The sequence below is a fragment of the Jaculus jaculus genome, unplaced genomic scaffold, assembly GCF_020740685.1.
Source record: "Jaculus jaculus isolate mJacJac1 unplaced genomic scaffold, mJacJac1.mat.Y.cur mat_scaffold_42_1_1262500_arrow_ctg1, whole genome shotgun sequence".
NCBI classification, from domain to species: domain Eukaryota; kingdom Metazoa; phylum Chordata; class Mammalia; order Rodentia; family Dipodidae; genus Jaculus; species Jaculus jaculus.
This window is the reverse complement of record NW_025423496.1, coordinates 416,374-440,801: the sequence shown is the minus strand read 5'-3', so window position 1 is coordinate 440,801 and position 24,428 is coordinate 416,374. Positions and strand designations below refer to the sequence as shown.

Below are 24,428 nucleotides of genomic sequence, written 5' to 3'. Positions count from 1 at the left end.
CCACTGAGCAACATCTGCTGCCTTTTAAATACCTCTTAATTTTGATATAGAGTCTTGCTAATATATCCAGACTGGATCTTAATGTGATCTATACCCCTTGCAGGACTTGAACTTATGATCCTCCTGCATCAGACTCACAAGGAGTTGGGCTTTCAGGCCTTGGTATTAATATAATCTCTTCAGGAGAAGATAGCTAATCTATCCCCAGAGTGCATCACATTCCTTTCTCTGCGTATGGTGGGGCATGAAATACCACAAGTTGCACATGCATTTTCAGATAGGTTCCAAATGTGAGGCAAAACCCTTTTGTCAAGTATTGATTATGAAACTGACATGAGTGAATAACAGGAAGGTTTCAGTGGATAAATGGAAGAATCAAACCTGAGCCTATAGAGTGCACAGGTAACTACCTTTAACCACCGAGCAATCTCCCCATTTCAAGAAACATCTTTTAAAGATTGAAATAATTTGTTATAGTAACAAAAGTATAATATATGGCAAATTGATGTATTTGAGTTATTTTAAAGTACTGAAAGTTTCCCACTAACAGATTTCAATTTATGCTACCTTTGAAAAGAAACAATTAAGAGGCAATGCACGTTCAGATTCCTACAGAGTTGCTTGTCTGACTAACAGTATGCAGCACATATTATAGTGCAGTCATTTGGTTTATTCCTCCACATTTTGAGAGTGCCACAGGACATATACTCACAGGACAAATGGGTTGACCACTCTCACATCCTGTGGTTAAGAAAATGAAATAGAGGCTGCAGGGATGGCTTAGTGGTTAAGGTGCTTGCCTGCAAAGCCAAGGGACCAAGGTTCAATTCCCCGGACTATAAGCGAGATGCACAAGGTGGCATTTGCATCTGCAGTTCGTTTTCAGAGGCTGGAGGCTGTGGCACACCCATTCTCTCTGTCTCCCTTAAATAAATTAATAAAAATATTTTTAAAAAGAAAATAAAATAGAGATGTTAAATGAAAGGAGGCGATGAGCTGACACAGAGGTCAGAAGGACAATCCAAAGGCACTGATGGTAAGGTCCATGGTCTTGGTCGCCCATTGCACAGAGCACAACCCATCAGTAGTGTCTGTCCCAGAAGCAGGAACTTGCTGTGTGTAATCCACCTCCATTCTTTTGCACATAGGTCACAATGTATTTAAATGGTTGCCCCAGCTTGGTGAGTTGGCCTAATGTTCATTCTACATTTGTGGGCCACTGATGGACTTTGCTGTGCTGGACAGCTTTACCACTGGCAGCACTTTTTACAACCTTCTTTACAGGCCTGCACACTTCTTTCAACCAGGAAATCTGTCTCCTCAGCAACCTACTGGCCTCCCTTCTGCCTCCAGCTGCTACCTTTGCTGCCTTTTGGTTGGTCTTCCTTGTTTTTTCTATTGAGATTTCCCTGTCTCTCCTTAGCCATGGAATTTTGGGATGAATTGTATGTATCCTGAATGAGACATGGATCTTTTTGTGAATCCTGTGGACAATTGGATTTGTTTGGTATTCTTGTTGTTTAGCAAATAATTAAGCTAGCTTGGAATAGATAAGTTTCATCTCACACTTTGTGATCTGTGCTTCCAGCATCTGTTAGACTTTGCATATATTCTGAGTGCACACCATATCGTCTTACATTCTTTAAGGTTTTTTTTTTTTTTTTTTTGTATTCTGTTCTGATCAGATTCATGCATGCTCAATCCAGAGATAAGCCCAAGAGTCTTTAAACAAATTCTTAGGGTTACTTTATCTCAGCTTTTTCTTTCCTGGCACTTTCTGATTTTCTAAGGCTGTAAGTTTGACTCCAATAGTCAGAAATTTGGGGCTTTATTTAACCTTCTCTAGCACAAACTTTTGTGATTACAACTGCTTCTGGGCTCAAGTTGTGTGAGGACAGAAAAGGAAAGAGTGAAAGGAGGGAAAAGCATTGCAATCCTTTGCTTGGAGAATTTTTTCTTTCTTAGTGAGTTCAAACCACCTTTTGTGGATTTTTGCTATTACTACCATAGTATTTCTTGCAGACTATGGAATAAGAAAGAAACAAAAGCTAGTTGATAGCTTCACATTCTTAGAACATTACAAGTTCCTCTTCTACTCTGTGCTGCTCCTCCTTTCCCCTCTTGTGTGCCTGGAGTGCTCATGTCCAGGCTGCATGCTGGGTGGGGAGGGGGATGGAGTGATGTCACTTTACACTCCATGCTCTTTCTATGATCAGACTACTCTTATTGAATGTTCTGACAGTTGTTCCTCACATCCCATACCCCTTTAATGTTTGTACTTGTATCAGGAGACCAAGAGTACTATACCTCATGTTCCCAGCACCAGATTGCAAACATCTCTCACAGTAAGTAACAATAAGTTTAAGGACTGTAACTGGTACAAGAGATGTTTTTACCTTTATTTTTATACTTTTCAGTGTTCTTCAATTATTTTTATCAATAGTGACCTTTACTGTATAAACATATTGCATATTAGCCATATTTCCCACAGGTAAAATATTTTATTTATCTAGTTATGTATATGTTTCAAGGTCTCTTGTGACTGCAAGTGAATGCCTGTATGGCTTCATGGAACTGGGGAACTGAACCTGGGCCAGTAGGCTTTGCAAGCAATGTCTTTAACCACTGAGAAATCTTTCAAGCCCATTTTCCATTTGGATTTTTGCTGCTGGCTATTCAGTGTATCCATTCCTCATGTGCTTGAGCTATTTATCTTTATTAGGTATATGACTTGCAGTTTTGCTTCCATTAAGAATATTGCTTTTGGGGGGCTGGACAGATGGCTTAGCGGTTAAGCGCTTGCCTGTGAAGCCTAAGGACCCCGGTTCGAGGCTCGGTTCCCCAGGTCCCACGTTAGCCAGATGCACAAGGGGGCGCACGCGTCTGGAGTTCGTTTGCAGAGGCTGGAAGCCCTGGCACGCCCATTCTCTCTCTCTCCCTCTATCTGTCTTTCTGTCTGTGTCTGTTGCTCTCAAACAAATAAATTAATTTAAAAAAAAGAATATTGCTTTTGGGACTCTCTACCCACTCCTCCCATCCACATAGCCAGCGCTGTTTGTACTTCCTTTTCTTAATCTAATAAGGTCTCTCTAAATCTTAAAAGAAAAAATAAATATTGCCTTTTAACTATGATGGTAATTTCTAATCATTGTACAGAAGCTCTTTAGTGGAGCAAAATCCCATTAGGTTTTTTTTTTAATTTTGTTTTGTTTTGTTTTATGTTTTTGCTTTTGTTGTACTTTTTGTCCAATCTCTAAAACAATCATTGTCCACATACCCAAAACTTCACAAATGTTTTCTTCTGGTAATTATGCAGTTTCCATTCTTATGTTTCAGGCTTTAATTAATTTTTTAAAAAAGGTCTTGCTGTAGCTCAGGCTGACCTGAAATTTACCATGTAGTATCATCCTGGCTTCATGCTGACGTCAGTCATCCTACCTCTGCCTCTCAAGTGCAGGAATAAAAGATATGTGCCACTACACCTTGCTCTAATTGATTTTAAGTTGTGTTTTATATATGGGGTGAGTTCAGGACCAATTTTATTCTTTTACATGTAGATATATCCTGTGTGTAAAACCATTCATTGAAAACACAGCAGTTTTCTGACATGTGTCCTTGGCAACTTGGTTGAGAATAATTTGGCAATGAATGAGTGAATTTACTCCTGGCATCTCTATTTTCTTCCACTGGTTTATGAACTGAGTGTTCCTATGCAGGTACCATAATGTGCTACTATAGATTTCTTTTTCTCTCTATTGTTGTTTGGTTGGCTTTCTTTTGGGAGACAAGATCTCACATTGCCCCAGTTGGCCTCACTATGTGGCTGAAGATGGCCCCTTAAAGTCTTTATCTTCCTGCCTGTGCCTCCCAAGTGCTGGGATGACTCATGAGTGCTGATCTGCCAGGCTAGAATTTTTGTATTTTCTTATTTTGTTGTTTATTGACAACTTCCATGATTGTAAACAATATTCCATGGTAATTCCCTCCCCCCCCCCACTTTCCCCTTTAAAAGCCCATTCTCCATCATATCCCCTCCCCCATCGCTCCCCTTATATCCCCTCCCCCTCTCAATCAATCTCTGTTTTACTTTGATGTCATGATCTTTTCTTCCTATTATTATAGTCTTGTGTAAGTAGTGTCAGGAACTGTGAAGTCATGGATATCCAGACCATTTTGTGTCTGGAAGAGCACATTGTAAGGAGTCCTACCCTTCATTTGGTTCTTACATTCTTCCCCCTACCTCTTCTGCAATGGACCCTGATCCTTGGAAGGTGTGATAGAGATATTTCAGTGCTGAACACTCCTCTGTCACTTCTTCTCAGCAACATGTTGCCTTCTGAGTCATCCCCATGTCACTGCCATCTGAAAAGAAGGTTCTCTAATCAAAAGTGAGAGTTGCATGAATATATGGATATGAACATTAAGAAAAGTGCTTACTGGGCAGTTTGGTGAGCATAATGTAGACATTTAACAAGACAGCAGCAGAAGTTACAAAGCTAGGTCTCATGACTACCCCTGTTGTAGGTTTTCAGTATCAGGGATGTATTCCCTCCCTTGGAGCAGGCTTCCAGTCAAATTAAAGGGTGGTTGGTTCCCCCACAACATAAATGCCACTATTGCCTCCATTGGCTCATTTGGCATGGCTGGCCAAATATAAGGCTTGCTGTGTCCAATGTTGATTATCTTCATTGGTGATTTCTCTTTCCCATTGAAGTGCATGTACAGAAAGCTTCTTCCAGCTTTCTGTCAGCTGGCTTACATGGAGGAGGTTTCCAGCTCAGCTCTAGGATGATATCTCAGTGACCTTGCAGCCCAAGTATGTGGAGTCCTCAGCAATAGGGTCTTAACATCTATTCCTGGTGGGAAACCAAGGGCCTTGGCAATGGCTTATAATGTTTTAGGGGCATCATGGACCTTCATGGCTAATAACTCGCTGGAAGGTATCTCATCCCTGGCACTGAAAATTTTCTACTAAAAAATGTATGGCTCCTGAGTGTTCCATTTAAACTTTCTGTATAATTTAAATCAGGAAGTAGTGTGATTCCCCTAGCTGGTTCTTATTCACAATCACTTTGGCTATTTCACATGTCTTATGGTTCTATGGTTTTCTTTGATTATTTTTGTTTGTTTTTAATCTTATTTTACTTTTTCTCAATTTTTAAAACATTTTCCATGATTATAAAAAATATCCCATGGTAATTCTCTCCCTCCCCCCTTTTTTCCCTTTGAAATTCCATTCCCCATCATATCCCCTCCCCATCTCAATAAGTCTCTCTTTTATTTTGATGTTGTGATCTTTCCCTCCTCTTATGATGGTCTTGTGTAGGTAGTGTCAGGCCCTATGAGGTCATGGATATCGAGGCCATTTTATGTCTTGAGGGATTGTTTGTTTTTTTGAGGGTAAGGTTTTCCTCTAGCCCAGGCTGACCTGCAATGTATGGTGGCATTGAACTCATGGTGATCTGCCTACCTCAGTCTCCCAAGTGTAGGTTTAAAGATATGCATGAGCTACCAGACTGGACAAAGTTAAATTTTTATTTATTTATTTTATCTTTATTTATTTATTTCAGAGTGACATTCAAACTACCATAGTACTTTGTGGGTATTATGCTATGAGCAAGTTTTGTTTTGGCACAAGGTTTTGTGTGAACATATTCTATTGGTTTTCTTTACTTTATATGTATAAGTAGAATTGTTGGGTGATATGTTAACTATACTCCATTAGTCAGACTCAGTTGCTGGATGAACTTCCAATCCAAAGTTATGGGAGGAATGGGGTTTATTTGAAGCCTACTGATCAACAGCAAGTTCTAGAATTGAAGAAGAAGCTGGTCCCTTTCACAGATGCATACAGTGAGAAAAGCAACCACCACCAAAAGCAAGCACACTCCAGGTACCCCCAGACAGAACTGAAGCACTCTGCATATCTTAGGTTGCAATTCCAAATCTGCCCCTGCACCCTGGACCTTAGGATCCACCCACACAGTGACAGCAAGTAACACCACATATACTAAGTATTTTGAAGATCTCCTTGTTTTCCAAAGCAGAATATGAAGTTCTCAATTACCTTACATCCATGTTAACTTGTTACTGTTAACAGTTTCTTAAATTATTGTCTAAGTGGATTTACCTCCCTCATCATTCTCCAGTTTTATAAGGTGGCATGTCATGGTGTTAATTGAATCCCATAAATTCTGATATATTTTTATCCACCTAGAAGCATTTTCTACTTTTTCTTTGGAGTTGGAGTTTTCATCCACTGCCTGTTTTTTTTTTTTTTCACTGTTAGTCTCTAAATACTTATGATTTGCCAGTCTGTCATTATTGATTCCTAATTTCATTTTAATGCATTTGGAGAACATGTATTATTATTTCCATCTTATAAAATTAATGGATGTTTGGTTAAGATCTAACACATACCCTGTAGGTGGGACTGTTACATGTGAACTTGAGAAGTGTGTGCATTCTGCTAATAGTGGACACAATGCTTTGCAGGCATCTATTCGATCTAGTGCTCAACACTGTTGGACTGTTATCTAGCTGTTCTGTCCATTATGTAAAGACTGAAGTTTTTTATCTATGACTACTGAATTGCCTCATTTCTCCTTTATGTCTTTACTTGTTTTGCAAAACAAATTAAACAAAACTCAGGTCCACACGTTAATTTAAGCGAGGAAAGAAACCCAAAGCAATAGTTGGGGAGAAGCCACAGAAGTGGAAGAGCCAAGCATAGTGGTACAAGCTGGCCATTTCAGTGCTTTGGAGGTTAACGTAAGAGGATCAGGATTTCAAGGCTAGCCTAAGCTACCAAGAGCAACCCTACTTATCAAAGAATGGTAGGAGAGTGTCCAAAATAGTACTTACTCTGAAGAAGGCACTGTTTCCCAGTTCCCTGCTTCATATAGACAGCCGGGCTTCTCTGTACTCCTATTATAGACATTTTATTTTGGCCATACAAGTCAGCCTCTTATCTCTTTTGTATTGCTTCTTTTAGTTACATTTTCTATATATCACTTCATCCTGTTTATAAATCACCCAGATAGCTTAACCTGAAGAAAATAATTTTAAGACACCCAGCCATTTTCATTATAATAAAAGAAGACCCCATCTAGATTAAAGCTCAATACAGAGCCATATAAACAACAATGAAGATGTAGTGTTATTAAATATTTCTGATATTTGTTCCAACCCTATGCAAACTGACAAATTCCACTTTTTGTGCTTGCTTACATTGCAAAATAGGATTATGGGGAATGCTGGGGACTTTCCCTGACCATTGCAAAAGGGTGTGGTTTTGTTTCCTGATCTTTGTACAGGAATGTGGTTTTTGCCTATAATAATTCACTGTAAAGGTAGGACAGGGCTGCTCTTCTCCTCAGTCATCTGTTGTGAGGTAACAGTCACTGGCCAGCTAATAAGGACTCTCCTTTAAAATTCTTATTCAGGTGGTCTTGAATCTGATTTCTAGTCTTGTACTTACTACATTTACCAAGCTTCTTTTCTTTGCAGGATCTTCATAAATTTACATCATTTTTTTCTAAACCATATCTAGCACTAACCCATATTTGGATTTCCACACTTAAAATAATGGTTGTTTGTTAGCATGGTTATGTATTGGAAACACATTTTCAATGCAACTTAGTATATTGTAAAGACAAAACAAACATCCCCTTTTTATGACCACTTGTAGTGAACAATTTTTTTCTTTACTAAGGGAATTAACTCCTACTAATATGCTGCTGGTGATAAGATGTGGCTCAGAGCTCAAGAACTTACAAAATGGGCAGTGGGAAGTGTAAATGCCTTAGTGTTTAAGGTGCTTGCCTGTGAAGCTTAAGGACTCAGATTCAATTCCCTAGTACACATATAAGCCAAATACACAAGGTGGCACATGATTCTGGAATTCATTGCAGTGGTTGCAAACCACTTTGTGTCCAGCTTAACATGGGGGATCAAACTGGGGTTGACAGGCTTGCATGCAAGGTTTTTTATTTTTTTCATATATTTTGATTTTTATGCATTTATTAGAAGGAGAGAGAGAGAAAGAGAATGGGCCTGCCAGGGCCTCTAAGCTACTGCAAACAAACACGAGATGTATGTGCCAACCTATGCCTCTAGCTTATATGGGATCTGGAGAATCAAACCTGGGTCCTCAGGCTTCACGGGCAAGTAACTTAACCACTAAGGCATTTATTGAGCTGCATACAAGCATTTTAACCACTACATATTTCTCCAATGTCTAAATACTTTTAATGTCATACAAGAGTCACTCAAATCTTTTTCCTATGTATTGAATATATTGTTGCCTCATCTGTGCCTGCATAATTATTAATATGAATGTCAATTAATTAAGAAAATAAGAATATATAATCTGTAGAGGCACAAAAACAAGGGATGGAGATATGTCTCAGTGGTTAAAAACATTTGCTTGCAAGACCTAACAGTCTGAGTTGGATGCCACAGTGTCCATGTAAAATCAGGTGCACCAAATGGCACTTGTACTTGGAGTCATTTGCAGCAGCAAGAGACCCTAGTGTACCCATTCCCTCTCTCTGTTTACAAATAAATTATAAAAAAATATTTTGTAAACTGAGGAAGATATTTCAGGTTTTTTCATCAAATACCAGCAAATTAAAAAAACTTGCTGAGCCAGGCATGGTGGTGCATGCCTTTAATCCCAGCTCTCTGGAAGCAGAAGTAGGAGGATCACTGTGAGTTCGAGGCCACCCTGAGACTGCATAGAGAATTCCAGGTCAGCCTGAGCTAAACTGAGACCCTACCTCATAAAACAAACAAACAACAAAAAAACCTTGCAGATTAAGGATATTAATTCAACCCTTAATTTTACAGAGAAGGAAATTGAGGAACAGAGACCAGTTTCTTTGGTGTCACTTATTTGTAGAGCAATATAATTCTATTTAAAGCATACACTTTTGGGCTGGAGAGATGGCTTAGCAGTTAAACACTTGCCTGTGAAGCCTAAGGACCCTGGTTTGAGCCTCAATTCTCCAGGACCCATGTTAGCCAGATGCACAGGGGGTGCATGCATCTGGAGTTCGTTTTCAATGGCTGGAGGCCCTGGCACGCCCATTCTCTCTATCTGAGTCTTTCTCTCTGTCTGTCGCTCTCAAATAAATAAATAAAAATTTAAAAAAAGAATTTTTAAAACGCATGCATTTTTACATGTATTATTTGCAGTCCTCTCTCAACAATCTCTGTGGAGACATTATCTTCCCTGCTTAAAAAAATGGGACCATGGGCTGGAGGGATGGCTTAGCAGTTAAGGCACATGCCTTCGAAGCCTAAGCATCCAGGTTTGATTCTCCAGGACCCTCGTAAGCCAGATGCACAAGGTGGCACATGCGTCTGGACACTATTTTTAGTGGTTGGAGGCCCTGGCATACCCATTCACTCTTTCTCTCTCCTCTCTGACTCTAATAAATAAATATCTAAAAATTTAAAAAATGGGACCGCTAAGGATCATATCAGTTGTGATTTGATGAAACTCAAAAGTATTTTTTTCTTTCCTTCTCTTCTCCCTCCCTCTCTCTCTTTCCTTCTCTTCTTTTACTGATCATTAAATTGTTGAGGAACCACACTGAGATAACACAATGACTCACTGTCTCATTTCAATGCCCAACTATGACATCACAATGCTTCCATATCACATAATAAAACTAGCTTGTTCATAAAAATGCACACTATAGCATAACAATGTGACATCAGAGTGCACCACTGTGACTCACAGTGTCCCATTGTTATGTAAAAATGCTCCACTGAATCATCACAATACCCAATGTCACATCACAATGCATAGGTGTGATGTTACAATACAATACAACATCCCGCCCTGATTTCACAATGCCACACTGAGATACCACAAAGCCCCAGTGAGACAGCACAATCTCCCGTTGTGACATCACTATCCCCTACTCTGACATTACAGTGCCCCACTGTGATATAACAATGCTCAACTGTGACAAAACAGTACCCTAATGTAACATAAAAAAACCCACTGTGATAACCCAGTACTCCACTCTTCATCAGAAAGCCCCTCTGTGACATCACAATTCCACACTGTGATATCACAGTGGTCAACTGTGACATCACAATGCTCTAATATCTCATGATAATGTCCCAATGTGACATCACAGACCTGAATTACAGCAGTATAATTTCCCAGAGTGACACTACAATGCCTTATTGCAACATAACAAACCCTCACTGTGATTTCACAATGCCCAACTATGACATCACAATGACTCACTGTCTCAAAATAATAGCCACATATGACATCACAATACTTCCATATGACATAATAAAATCAACTTTTTCATCACAAAGCTCCATTGTGACACCACAGTGCCCCACAGTGTCATTACAGTGCCCCACTGTGATATAAGAATGCTCCACAGCAACATCACAATGTCATCCTCTCCTATCACAATGCTCCACTGTGGCATCACAATATGCTTTTTGACATCCCATAGCCCCACTCTGTTTTCAAAATGCTGCACTGTGTCAGGACAAAGCCCATTTGTGACCTCACAGTGTCCCACTGTGACATTATAATACCCTAATATGACACAACAAAGCACCACTTTTTTCACAATGCCCCAATGTGATATCACACTACTCCACTGTTCATCACAAATCTCCCCTGTGACCTCACACTTCCCCACTGCAATATAAGAATGCTCAACTGTGACATCACACTACCTTAATGTAACATCAGAAATCCTCACTGTGACTTTGAGTCTAATAGTGTTTGTGTAATGTAACTGGGAGCCTCCATGTCAGGTGCATATCTGTTTAGGATTGTAATGTCCTTGTGTTGGAGTGTTACTTTAACCAATCTAACATGACCTTCTTTATCTTTCCTCACTAATGTTAGTTTGAAGTCTATTCTGTCTGATATTAGGATAGCAATCCCTGCTTGTTTGCTAGGCCAATTTGCTTGAATATAGCTGGTAGTTTCACTACACCAGATTTTAAGCTATCTTACAATGCCATCATAACAAAAGCAGCATGGTATTGGTACAAAAACAGGCATGTAGATCAATGGAACAGACTAGAGGACCCAGATGTTAATCTAGGCAGCTACAGCCACCTGAATTTTGAGAAAAATGTCAAAAATATTCATTGGAGGAAAAACAGCTTCTTCAAGAAGTGGTGCTGGGAAAACTAGATATCAATATGTACAAAGATGAAAAGAGATCGTCGTCTTTTTCCATGGACAAGAATCAAATACAAGTGGATCAGGGACCTTAATATCAGACCTGAAACTCTGAAATTGTTAGAGGAAAAGGTAGGGGAAACTCTTCAACATATTGGCATAGGTAATGACTTTCTGAATATAACCCCAATTGCTCAGAAAATAAAACCACTAATCAACCACTGAGATCTCATAAAATTAAGAAGTTTTGTACAGCAAAGACACTGTGAATAGAGCAAAATGACAACCTAAAGAATGGGAGAAAATCTTTGACAGCTGCACATCTGACAGAGGATTAATATCCAGAATATACAAAGAACTCAAAAAACAGAACAATAAGAAATCAAACAACCCAATTAAAGAGTGGGCTATGGAACTAAATGGAGAGTTCTCATCAGAAGAAATACAGATGGCATATAAACACTTAAAAACATAACATCCTTAGCCATCAGGAAAATGCAAATTAAAACTATGTTGAGATTTCATCTCTCTCCTTTCAGAATGGCTACCATCAAGAAAACAAATGTCAATAAATGTTAGTGAGAATGTGGTAAAATGGTGACCATTCTACATTGTTGGTGGGGATGTAATCTGGTACAGCCATTGTGGACAGGAGAGTGGAGGGTCTTGAGACAGCTAAAAATAGATTTACTATATGACCCAGCTATAGCACTCCTAGGCATAGATCCTAATGACTCTTCTCACTACCTTAGAGATATTTGCACAAGTATGTTTATTGCTGCTCTATTCACAATAGCTGGGAAATGGAACCAGCCTAGATGCCCATCCACAGATGAATGCATAATATAGATGTGGTACACTTACACAATGGAGTTCTATTCAGCATTAAAGAAATATGAAATTATAAAATTCATAGGGAAATAGATGGATCTTGAAAGGATTATACTAAGTGATGTAACCCAGGCCCAAAAATTCAAACATTGCATCTTCTTTCTTATATTAGGATCCTATCCACAAATGAATAGACTGTGTGTGAGCTGGAACCAAAATCAGTAGCAGAGGCCCATAAGGTAGAATAAAAGGCTATTAGGGAGGGAGGTGAGGGAAGGACTTTAGAGGATGGTATAATATATATGTAAGTAGAAAAACAGGTTACAGGGAGGGGAAAGGCCTAAGCTAGGTTAGGGGAAGAGATTGTATAAAAGAAAGGTAGGGGGATGGTCAATAAAAATTCAAGATATTCTAAATAAGACATATGAAAATCTACTTTCTTGAATAATGGCACATCCAGACGCCATAGATTGTTACTAGACAATTTTAAGTGCCAGAGATGGGATACCTTACAGTGATCTGTTGGCCAGGGAGGTCCCTGTTGCCTCCAAAACATTATAGGCTATTGCCAAGACCCTTGGTTTCCCAAGAAAGAGATGGTAAGACCCTATTGCTGAAGACTTCACATGCATGAGTGGCAGAGTCACGGAAAAATCAAGCTGTTGCTGAGCAGTAAACCTTCTCCCTGTAGCCCAGCCAGCTGAAAGCTTGAAAAATCTGCACTGTATGTAGCCTTATGTATGACAAAAGTCATCAGTGTTGAAAAAACTTGGACACTGGAAGCCTCAAGTTTGGCCAGATAGGCCAAATGACTGAACAAGTGCAATAGTGGCATGTCTGCTCTGGGGGAAACAAACTGCTCTCTAATTGAACTGAAGGCCCACTTTATATGAGGGAATACATGCCTGGTACTGAAAACCTAATCAAAAGCCTATGGCAGGGGAAATCATGATCCTTAGGAGTATAAAGCCTGCTTTTGTCTGGATAAATGCATATATTACTCTTACCAAATTGCCCTGAAAGCACTACATTTTAATGTTCATATTTATATAATAATGCTAACCTCACTTCTGTTTAGCGAAGCTTCTCTTTTCAGATGGCAATGACCACTGGGATGATCCAAAAGTCAACATAGTGCTGAGAAGGGAGGGAGGAGTGTCCAGCACTGAAACATCACACACACTCCAAGGCTCAGGACCATTGTGGAAAGGTGGAGGAAAGAATGTGAGAGCCAAAGGAAGAATACTTCTCCTTAAATACAACTGTCTGGACAGAAATTGGCCTTGATATCCAAGACTTCCCAGTGCCTCGCAATACCTACACAGGACCCTTATAATAGGAGAAATAAAATGATGACATCAAATTAAAAGAAAGACTAATGGATAGACATACAGGATATGACAGAGAGCAGAGCTATAAAGAGCAAAGCAGTGGAGGGGAGGGAAATACCATGGATTGTTTCCTCTAAGTATAGAAGTCATGTATGTGTGTGTGTGTGTGTGTGTGTGTGTGTGTGTGTATATATATATATATATATATATATATATATATATATATATATATATATGGTATATAAATTTAAAGGTTGAAAAAAAGAAATGAATAGGAAAGGGGACTGTCCCAGGCCACACAGGTCAAGGGGAGAGTGATGTATGGGGAGTGGGATAGGCAGTCAATACCCAACACGGAGATCTGCAAGGAAAATGTCTTACCAGAGTAGGATAGTAGGACTGACCAACTGGACTCTGTGTGGATCACAAATGAGATAGGCCTTACTGCCAGCAGGACTGTGACCCTGGGCTCCTCTGTTGTGATATGGAGAGTGTTGGTGGTGCTGTGTTCCCAGGCCACCGTCAATCTTCAGCCACCAGGCTCAGAAGACCAGCAATTGCATCTTGTGGTGGACGAGAGAAAGGGGCTAGCCTATATTGTCAAAGCACAGAAGGACAATCAACCTCTAGCAATTTCATAATGAGGACAGGGTCCTGGAGGTGAGTGTGCACTGCGGCAGGTTTTCTCAGTGTGGCCATACTTGAAGCAGGGTGTTGGTGGTGAGCGAGTTCTTTGGAGGAGGCCTCAGGGCCACAGCCAGGAGCTGGAATTGCTGCCTGTCTCTGGCCACTCTCTCAGTCTGTTCCTGGTCCTCTCTGTTATTAAAAAATTTAAATGCCAGGTCAACCAGATCTCTCTGAGGGGTTTGGTGGCCCTCTTCTAAGCATTTAACATTTTTAGTTTTTCCTGATGTTACAGGCAGGTTGGGACAGGAAATGGGTATTGAGAACTATCATGCCCTCTTGGGAAGCAGGGCTGAGGCAAGCGTATTTGTTGAGTGCCTCAGTTAGGCATCACATAAACTCCGGTGCCTTTTCATGAGGCTTCTGGGGAAGGGTACGGAATTTGTCAAAATTAACAAACTTATGGGATGTGTTTTTGAGGCCAGCCAAGAGGCAAAGAATATTTCTATCATGGGCCGCCCTTCCTGGGAGTTAGCAGGAGCATAGTGTTCCCAGTCAGGGTCCTCTCTGGGAACAGCCAGTGTCCTTACTGGGAAAGTTTTATCAGTTAACTGAGCCTCATCAGCATGAGCCTAGGCAGCCACCCACACATGTTCTCATTCATCAGGAGTGACAGTAGACGAAAGAACTACAGAAACCAAACCCGGTTAGGTCATAGGCCTGGGTGAGATAGCAAAATTCTTTGCCATCAAGGTGTATGCAGAAGTGCAAGCCACTGTGACCCCAGGAAACTACAGGACATGGGAGGCAGAGAGACCAGAGAACCCTGAAGATCCCAGGCCAACCACCCTGGGGACATGGTAGTAAATAACCAGAGACCCTGCTCAACACAAGGTGGCAAGCAGGGATCAACACTCAGAGATGTCTTCTCACTCCACACATGCACATTCACAAGCTCTCACATATGCACACTCATGCTCCTAGTCACAGAAAGCCACACAGACACCAGTGTTACAAATATATATACAACAATAGTTAGCAAATTGAGTTCAGCAATATGTCAAAAGGATAACTCATTATCTCAAAGTAAGGTTGTCTCAGAAAAGCAAAGTTAACCTAACATCTGAAATTCAGTGTAATGCATGGTCCTGAGAAAATAAGAAGAAATGAAAAGCAATTGACAAAATTCAATACCCAATCTTTTTTAAGAAAAAAATTCAAAAAACAAAGAATAGAAGAAAATTTAAAGAATTATATAAAGCACACACTTAACATTAGCAGTGAAATACTGTAATCCCAAAATAGATAGAGTTCAATGTAATATTCAGTGTTTTACTAAAGTTAGTGCATTAAAAAAGTCCCTTTTGAAAAGAGTAAAGTAAAATTGCTATATATATATATGCCATTTATGTTTAGGAAATCTTAAAATTAATCCCAAAGTCCAGTAGAATGAGCTTCACACAGGTACAGGATATAAAATCAACATACAAAAAGTATTTCTATTTTTATGTACTAGTAATAAACATTTGAAAATTTATACTTTAAAAGCAATAGTATTTGTAGTAGCAACAAAACTTAGAATATTTTGAATATAACTGATTTTTTTAAAGTGAAGACCTTTACACTGCAAAGTTAATATATATTGATGAAAAATGTTTTAAACTCAAATACAGATGGACCTTGTTCATTGGTTAGAAAACTCAGTATTTGCTAGATTTAAGGCAATCATATCAGAATTAAAGTAGTATTTTTGTGAGACTTGACGGGTTTCTTCTAAAATGCATATGGAAATTAAAGCATATTAAAATGACAAAATAACTCTAAAAAGAGAAAACTAAATAATGTTAACTTGTTTTAAGAATTATTATAAAGTTGTTATGGTATCAAGAAGATATGGTATGAGTATCAGGTGAACAGTGAAGTCATTAGAGGTGACTGCATGCATGTGAACAGCTGGGTTTGAACAAGACAATACAGTGAAGAAAGAACTCCCTGCAAATTGATTCCAGATCATTGGATATTGAGGAGAAAAAAGGAAAAACATGATGACCTTCTCTCATGATTCCTGCTGAGTCCTTCATATAAACTCCAAAACTAGAAAACTTCTAAAAGGAAACAGAAGAGTCTTTGTTCCTTGGGTTTGACATGGATTTCTTAGCTGTATCATCAAAGGCATCACCTGTAAATGAATATGTAAATTGGTAATAACTTCAGCAAAGTGTAAAACTTCTGTTTTTCAAAAAAATATATAAGAAGTCAAGGTCTGCCACAAACCAAATTAAAATATTGGGAAAGTATTTTTCCAATAAAATCTTTGGTCCAGAACAAATAAAGGAGTCTTAAAGCTCACCAGAAGGAAGAAAAACAATTAAAACCTGGGCTCAATATTCTACAAGACACATTCCTAGGGAGAAATGCTAGGCTTCGTTCACTGTGAGAAAACTGCAGCTGGAAACCTCAGTAAGATTCCATTAAACACCCAGTAGAACAGTCAGTGATTTCCTAACTGTAGGAGAGATGAGTACCATTGTTTCCTCCTTTTAAAGTCAAACAAATAAAAAGTATTTCCAGACAAACTGACTTACCTAAGATTTCTCCTCCAGTAAAGGCTGAAGTGACAATAAAGCCCAAGACTACACTCTCCAAAGTTTACACTCATTCTACGACATGCTAAGTAATCTTTAAGTATCTCATTTAAAATTCCATGTGTCTTATAAATTGTAAGCTTATTAATGGATTTAAAAGCAACACATACTTTTAAAGCGAAGCAATTGAAACCTTTGTCCTAGCACACCATTCCTCGTTTATGCCGTGTTACTCTTCTGGCAGCAGAAGGAAGATGGCGGTGATGTTGCCATTGTCTTTGTGGGTCTATGAATTTAATAGGCACAGTTTAAATCTGAAATACAGTTTAAAATAACTGGAAACACAACATTTTCTCTGGTGTAAACTCAAGTGTATGTTCACTATAATAATGGGTTCAGCAAATTCTGTGGTGAATTTTAATAAGATTGATTTATTGAACTTGTGAAGTTTTTTTTCTAGGATTACTATAATCTAAAGAAGTTCTGAAGAAGTGACAATGTAAGGCCTTCAGCCTACATCACTGTATAGGTGATCTCTTCCAAGTGAGAGTTTTCTTCTTCCATTGCAGTCTGGCCAGGTCATACTTTAATATGGCGTATAAAAGGGGAGACTGTGGACATCCTTGGCTGCCTTTCAGGGACTAGCCATAAGGAAGAAAGCACGAAAACACAAGCTCTCATCCTACTGTAATGAAGCACAGACGCAGCAGAGCTCCTGCCTAGAGTCAACAGAGCCTCTGTCTGCTTCTGTTAATGGGTAGAGCTCCAATCCCACAGCTCATGGGCCATGAAGGCTGTGGCACTAACATCTTTCTCTTCTTCCCTCTTGTATTGTCAACAAACTGTCATGCCAGCCATCTTTGCTCTCTCCACACTGGTTTTATCATTTCTACTTCTGAAGAGTATTGACTGATGGCATTAATTTCAAGAAATCTGATAGTGGAGAGCAAAATCCTCCTATCTTCCTGGCAGGTTTTCAAAATTCCTATAATTCTCTCCACAGCATGTGTCTATGCAAAGGGAAATTGATGTCTCTAAGTCACTAATTTTCTGATTCAGTTAAAGATTATGATACACATTGTCATTTTTGCACTGAACTTCTTGAACTACATGTATAAAATGTAATTTCTAGTGTAAGAAGGCCTAATTACTTATCCTGTTACCAATTCTTATAGAATTAAATGAAAACTTTGTCTTGAAAATCAAAATCTCACTGATGATGGTAGTACATGTCTGTAATACCAGCTTTTAAGAGGCCTTAAGGCAAGGGGATCTTGATTTCAAGGCCAGCCTAGGATACAGAGGCCCTACCTCCAAAACAAAAAATTAAGTCTCCATATCGTCTCAGCAGAAATGCCATCTTTGCCTGAAGTACAAAAGGTAATGGAGTAAGAGTTGTAAATAGCAAGTTCATATTAGAAACTTACTGAGCCAGTCAGGGAATACCAGAGCTGATCATTTGAAATATGCTTGTTAATTGTTGTGATGCTCAACGTTCATGGTGTCACATTAAAGAGCTTACAGTGGTAACTTTGATAATTACAGTTTCCTTTTTCCCAGAAGCTTTAACAATTACATTTTGTTTTGATAAAGGAGACATTGGGTGAACGCTTCACTCCTGTAGAAACACCAAACAGGGGACTCTTTAAAGGTTTGTTTGGAGGTGGTGCACAGCCTCTTGATAGAGAAGAGTTATGTGATTCTATTTGTTTAACTTGGGTGATATATTTTTAAGGCAAAAATGTTCATTCCAGGGCTGGAGAGATGGCTTAGCAGTTAAGCGCTTGCCTGTGAAGCCTAAGGACCCCCGTTCGAGGCTCGGTTCCCCAGGTCCCACGTTAGCCAGATGCACAAGGGGGCGCACGCGTCGGGAGTTCGTTTGCAGAGGCTGGAAGCCCTGGCACGCCCATTCTCTCTCTCTCCCTCTATCTGTCTTTCTCTCTGTGTCTGTCGCTCTCAAATAAATAAATAAAAAAAAAATTAAAAATGTTCATTCCATTCCAATTTTTAAATTATATTTACTTTTTTCATCTTTCTCACAATTGGTATATCTGCTTTAACAAGATTCATAAAAGTACCTTGTCATTCATTCTGTCCCAAAGAAAGAAATACTTTCCCCAGGTAAACAAAAATCAGAAGAGCTTCAAGTGTCTAAAAAGGAATATGCACAATTTTAAGTGAAAAGCATTCTATTTACATATGATGTATTATTATGAATTTTTATTGTTATGATGAATTTTTTATGTTAAATGTGGTCTGCATCATTTTATTCCAGTGGTTGCCTTTAATTAATGACTATTAAATTTCTGTCACTTTGACAAAGTACCTGAGAAAATCAATGTAAAGGGAAGAATTTTTTCACTACTTGGAATTGCTAGGGAAACACTCTACTATTCAGATTTATCCCTACTGAGATTTATTTTTGCTCATGAATTCAGGGGTTTCAACCCACAGTTAGTTTGGGCTGTGGTCCCAGGGCCTGCTGTGCAGGAGAAAGAGCATCATAGTTAACATAGTTAGCAAAGCTTCTTGTCTGCTGGTGTCTATTAAAAGGAGGTAGTGGAGTCAGAGTCTCACCATCCCCTTCAAAGACAATCCTCCACTGCCCAGCCTTCCTCCACCAGGTCATACCTCTGAAGGTTCCACCACTTCCCCGAGGTCTGAGACAGTGGAAGATACCTCAGATCCAAAGCAAGGCCCTTAACATTAAAAAGGTCTTAAATGTAATCCAATTTACAAAACCTCTCAAAGTCTTCATTGTGTTACATGATCATCTAGCATAAAATTTGGTTCATACACTGCCCTCCACATACTTGACATAAATTAACATTTGGTTTCTGAGTAGACTAATCAATCAATCAATATTAATGTTCGTTTGGTTCTTCTTTTGTTTTGAGTCATAATCTAACTCTGAGCCCAAGCTGACCTGCCACTCACTCTGTAGCACAGGTTGGTCTCAAATTCAAGGCATTTCAACTAGCTCAGCCTCCTCAGTGCTAAGACTATAGGTGTACACCACTGTGCCTGGATTGAGCTGTCTGTTCTAGAATCTTTTCCTCTTCTGATAAAATTTCAGAATTTTCCTTTTGTATATTTCAATGGAGAAATGATAACACTGAATGACAGTAAATAGCAGTTTAGTACAGTTTTATTTTTAACACTTACTCAATGATGGCTTCATAGTGTAACTCAGTCAAAGGCAAGAAAGCTATTCTTGTAAATGGGGACTAAAAGTTTAGAATAACATTCTCACTGAGAATAGTCTGTAAAATCACATAAAACTTTGGTATATTTTAGAAAGTTGTTGAGAAGAACTAATCACACAGAGAGCAATGTGTAAGAATGGCAGTGTCCATGGAGAAGGACAGAAAAGCAGAATGGCAAGCCTGGCAAATTGGGCCACTTTGTCCCAGGAGTGCTTTTCTTAGTTGAAGTGAGAGGCTGAGAGGGAGAGAGAGAGCAGTGACAGATTGCAAGATGAGCACTTGGGCCCCACAAGGGCTGAAACCCTGGACTAATGACTCTGTAGAAAGACTTTTTATTTATTTATTTATTTATTTATTTATTTATTTATTTATTTATTTATTTTTCCTGTTTAATCAACTCATATGTTCTGTTTTTTTTTTTTAATTTAATTTATTAGTTTTCTTTTCAGTAAATACAGGCAGTTTGGTACCATTATTTAGGCTCATCTGTGATGTACCCCTTCCCATTAGACCCTCCTTGTTAATGAAAATGGGTCGTGCATTGTGGCGTTAGCCCCCAGTTATTGGTATGACAAATGTCTCTGCAAATCATGACCCAACATGTGGCTCTGACATTCTTTCCGCCCCCTCTTCCGCAAAATTTCCCTGAGCCATGTTGGGTTCATATTTGGTCTGCTCCAGTGATGAAGTGTTGGGGGCCTCTGGGGCTCTGGCTCTCTGATTTGGTAGGCATTGATTTTAGAAAGACTTTCAAAAGGCTACAGGTTAAGAGTAAGAGAGGGCTGGAGAAATGGCTTAGCGGTTAAGCACTTCCCTGTTAAGCCTAAGAACCCTGGTTCGAGGCTCCATTCCCAGGACCCAAGTTAGCCAGATGCACAAGGGGGCACATGTGTCTGGAGTTTGTAGTGGCTGGAGGCCCTGGCAACCCAGTCTCTCTCTCTCTCTCTTTCTCTCTATGCCTCTTTTACTCTGTCTGTAGCTCTCAAGTAAATAAATAAAATGAGCAAAAATATTTTTTAAAAAGAGTAAGAGAGAACTGGGAGTACAACAATCTTAACACATGCACACACACATTCACACACACACTTTCGGCTCAACTTCAAATTATTTGAATGTCCTATTATGTTTTTAGTCTTAATTTAGCTTTTTGTTTTTCTAGACTGTTCAAGGCCATAGCACCTATAAGAAATAGGGGAAAATGTTCTCTAAAAGAAGATAGCGGGCTGGAGAGATGGCTTAGCGGTTAAGCTCTTGCCTGTGAAGCCTAAGGACCCCGGTTAGAGGCTCGGTTCCTCAGGTCCCACGTTAGCCAGATGCACAAGGGGGCGCACGCGTCTGGAGTTCGTTTGCAGAGGCTGGAAGCCCTGGTGCACCCATTCTCTCTCTCTCCCTCTATCTGTCTTTCTCTCTGTGTCTGTCTCTCTCAAATAAATAAATAATTTTTTAAAAAAAAGAAGATAGCAATATTCTAACTTTAAATTATTTCTACGAATGTCTAGTAAACATATAGTCATAAATAGTCTGGGGTACTAGGAGACAAACTATGCTAAATAAAACTGAAAAGGTAGAAGCAGAGTAACAGCAATTCCTCTCCTGACATATATGCCCAAGGAACTGAAAACTATCTTTACACAAAGATTCCTCCAAATGCTCACCAATGCATTCTTCATAAAAGACAAAATTGAAAACTACCACATGTCCACCAGCTAATGAGTACATAAACAAAGGGTGGTGTATCCATGAAATGATTTCCCATTCAGCCATAATAGGGATGGTGTACTGGTTGGTACATGCTACAATACAGATGGACCCAGTCATTATTTTTAAAAGAGCCAACCAGGGCTGGAGAGATGGCTTAGCGGTTAAGCGCTTGCCTGTGAAGCCTAAGGACCCCGGTTTGAGGCTCGGTTCCCCAGGTCCCACGTTAGCCAGATGCACAAGGGGGCGCATGCGTCTGGAGTTCGTTTGCAGAGGCTGGAAGCCCTGGCGCACCCATTCTGTCTCTCCCTCTATCTGTATTTCTCTATGTGTCTATCGCTCACAAATAAATAAATAAAATTTAAAAGAGCCAACCACAAAAGGCCCAACACTGTATAAATCCATGTATATGAAATGTTCAGAACAGGCAAACGTTTAGAGACAAAATTGCTGAGCGATTGAGGAGTGGGAAGTGAAGTAGAAAGTGACTGATGACAGGATGAGGGTTCTTCAGTGCTCATCAATTCCATAATGTGTTATGAGTTCTATTTCAACAAAGTAATTGTAAGCTGAAGGAAATAGGATGAATCTGGAGAAATCAGCCTGTAAAGAATGTTAGGTCAGGATGTAGATTGTGAAGGGACAAGAACCAACTCTTAGGATTTTTTGAAGGAAACATGGGATTTTTATCTGTTTGAAAACTACAAATCAACTACATATTTAAATTTAAACTGTTACATTTGAAGCTAAAAATCTTAGTCTTTATTTTATGCATCCTTAAAATGAATTTTAGTTATGGAGTTTGTGTTTGTAGGCCCATTTCCCTGTTTTAAACAAGTTCTGCTGTACAAGCTAGCATCAATTAGGATAGTTATAAATATACTGTATTAGTGCATGCTGAAAATCCTAGAAGTAGGGCTGGGGAAATGGCTTAGTGATTAAGGTGTTTGCCTGTGAAGCCTAAGGACCATGGTTCAATTTCCCAGGACCCACATAAGGCAGATGCACAAGGGGGCACATGCATCTGGAGTTTGTTTGCAGTGGCTAGAGGCCTTGGTGTACCCATTCCCTCTTCTCTGTACCTGCCTCTCTTTCTCTCAAAGAAATAAAAAATACATTATAAAAAATTCATAGCTGGGTGTGATGGTGCTACCTTTAATCCCAGCACTTGAAAGGCAGAAGTGGGAGGATCACTATGCGTTCGAGGCCACCCTGAGACTACATAGTGAATTCCAGGTCAGCCTGGGCTAGATTGAGACCATGCATAGAAAAAATAAATATCCCAGAAGTAATTTAAACCCTCATATGAAAAGTACATGTTAATTATACAGTCAATATATAAATATTCTAATGATATTGTCCAATCTAAACATTTCCTTTCATTGTTATCAGGGTGTTTGCCTTTTATATTTTGCTACTCCTTTACTTTTCACAGTCTTTCAGTTGGAGAGTAAGCCTGAGGAAAGGCTTCCAGGAGCTTTGCACAGCACATCCCAGGTCCTGGTGTAATCAAAGTTGTGAAAGTGTGGTGTCAGGACCTGTGAGTGAGCTAGTACAAGCCAAGTTGGCCCTGGATGAAAAAGAGCAGATGCTTGGAGAAAAGAACTGCAGCTCTGTTATCAAGGGCAGACTTGTTTTCGAAGCATGCACACATGCAGTGTCAAGCATAAGTCTAGGTTAAGCAAATATTTAAACTGCTGCATTTTTTTTATCTTTTGTATTTCTATGAACACATCTTTTGTATATTTGTAAATTCCCAATTTTCACCACCAGAGGGAACAAGCATATCTTAGCCTTTTCCCTCTTGCTGCAGAGTATAAATTGTGAAGAATCTGTTCACCTTCAGGGTCATTTTACACAACCACCAACATCTTCTTGGACTAGAATAAAAGTGCTAACTTTCATTAAGATCTCAGTCTGCTATTGCTTGGCCCAAGAGAAGGAAATCATTGATCTCCTTTAATTCTCCTAGGTAGATATACATAACTAAAGCTTGTAAGCATTTTGATTCCAATAAACAGTACTTAGCCTATGTTGTAAAGTAATGTGTGTGGAGATGTAGTGCAATGGCTTCAGCAATGAATTCATGAGTCTCACAGTAGGCATGATGGAGCTCAGAAACTGATGTCATGAAATAGGGATCTCGAAATAGCCCTTATGCAGACAGCTATATTTCATTGATGAGGTTGTTTTAATAATTGAGGTTAAAAATATTTACCACTCCTATACGCATGACTCACTGTCTCATAACAATGTCCAGCTATGACATCACAATGCTCCAATGTGATATATTAATACTCTACTTGTTTGTCACAATGGCTACTGTGATATCACAATGACTCACTGTCTCATTCTAATCCTCAACTGTGACATCACATTGCTTCACTCTCTCATCATAATATCCCACTGTGACATCACCTTTCATTGTTATTGTTATCATTGTTAACAATAACCTGTTGTGACATCACAAAGCCTATGATTCCACAAAGCCCCATTGTGACATCACAGTGTCCTAATATGGCAGCATATTGCCCCATTTTATGTAACCATGCTCCTGGCACTGTGATGTCACAATGAGGGTCTTTGATGTCACAGTTGGACATTATGACAAGAGAGTGGAGAGAGTGAGGCATTGTGATGTTACAGTGGACCATTTTGATATCACAGTGGGGAACTGTAATTTAGTAGAGCTTTGAAATGTCACATTAGTGTATTGTGACATCACAGTTGGATTTGTGATGTGGGAGTAGGATATTGTGATGTCATAGCGGGATGCTGTGACATCACAGTAAGGTATTGTGATGTCACAGTAGGGCAATATGATATCACAGTGGCACATTGTTATAAAATAGCTGGGCTTTGTGATGTCAGTGATGCATTGTGGGATCAAAGTCGGGCCTTGTGAAATCACAGGGGGGGAGGGTTGCATTATGGTATCAGAGTAGGGCACAATGATGAACAAGCTGAGAATTTTGAT

The 24,428-nt window shown here is 39.3% G+C and overlaps 1 pseudogene; it reads right to left on the bottom strand.

Moving 5' to 3' along the window:
* Positions 1-1,008: 1,008 nt before the first annotated feature.
* On the bottom strand, positions 1,009-24,054 carry LOC123457383 (annotated as a pseudogene).
* Between the last annotated feature and the right edge of the window lie 374 nt (positions 24,055-24,428).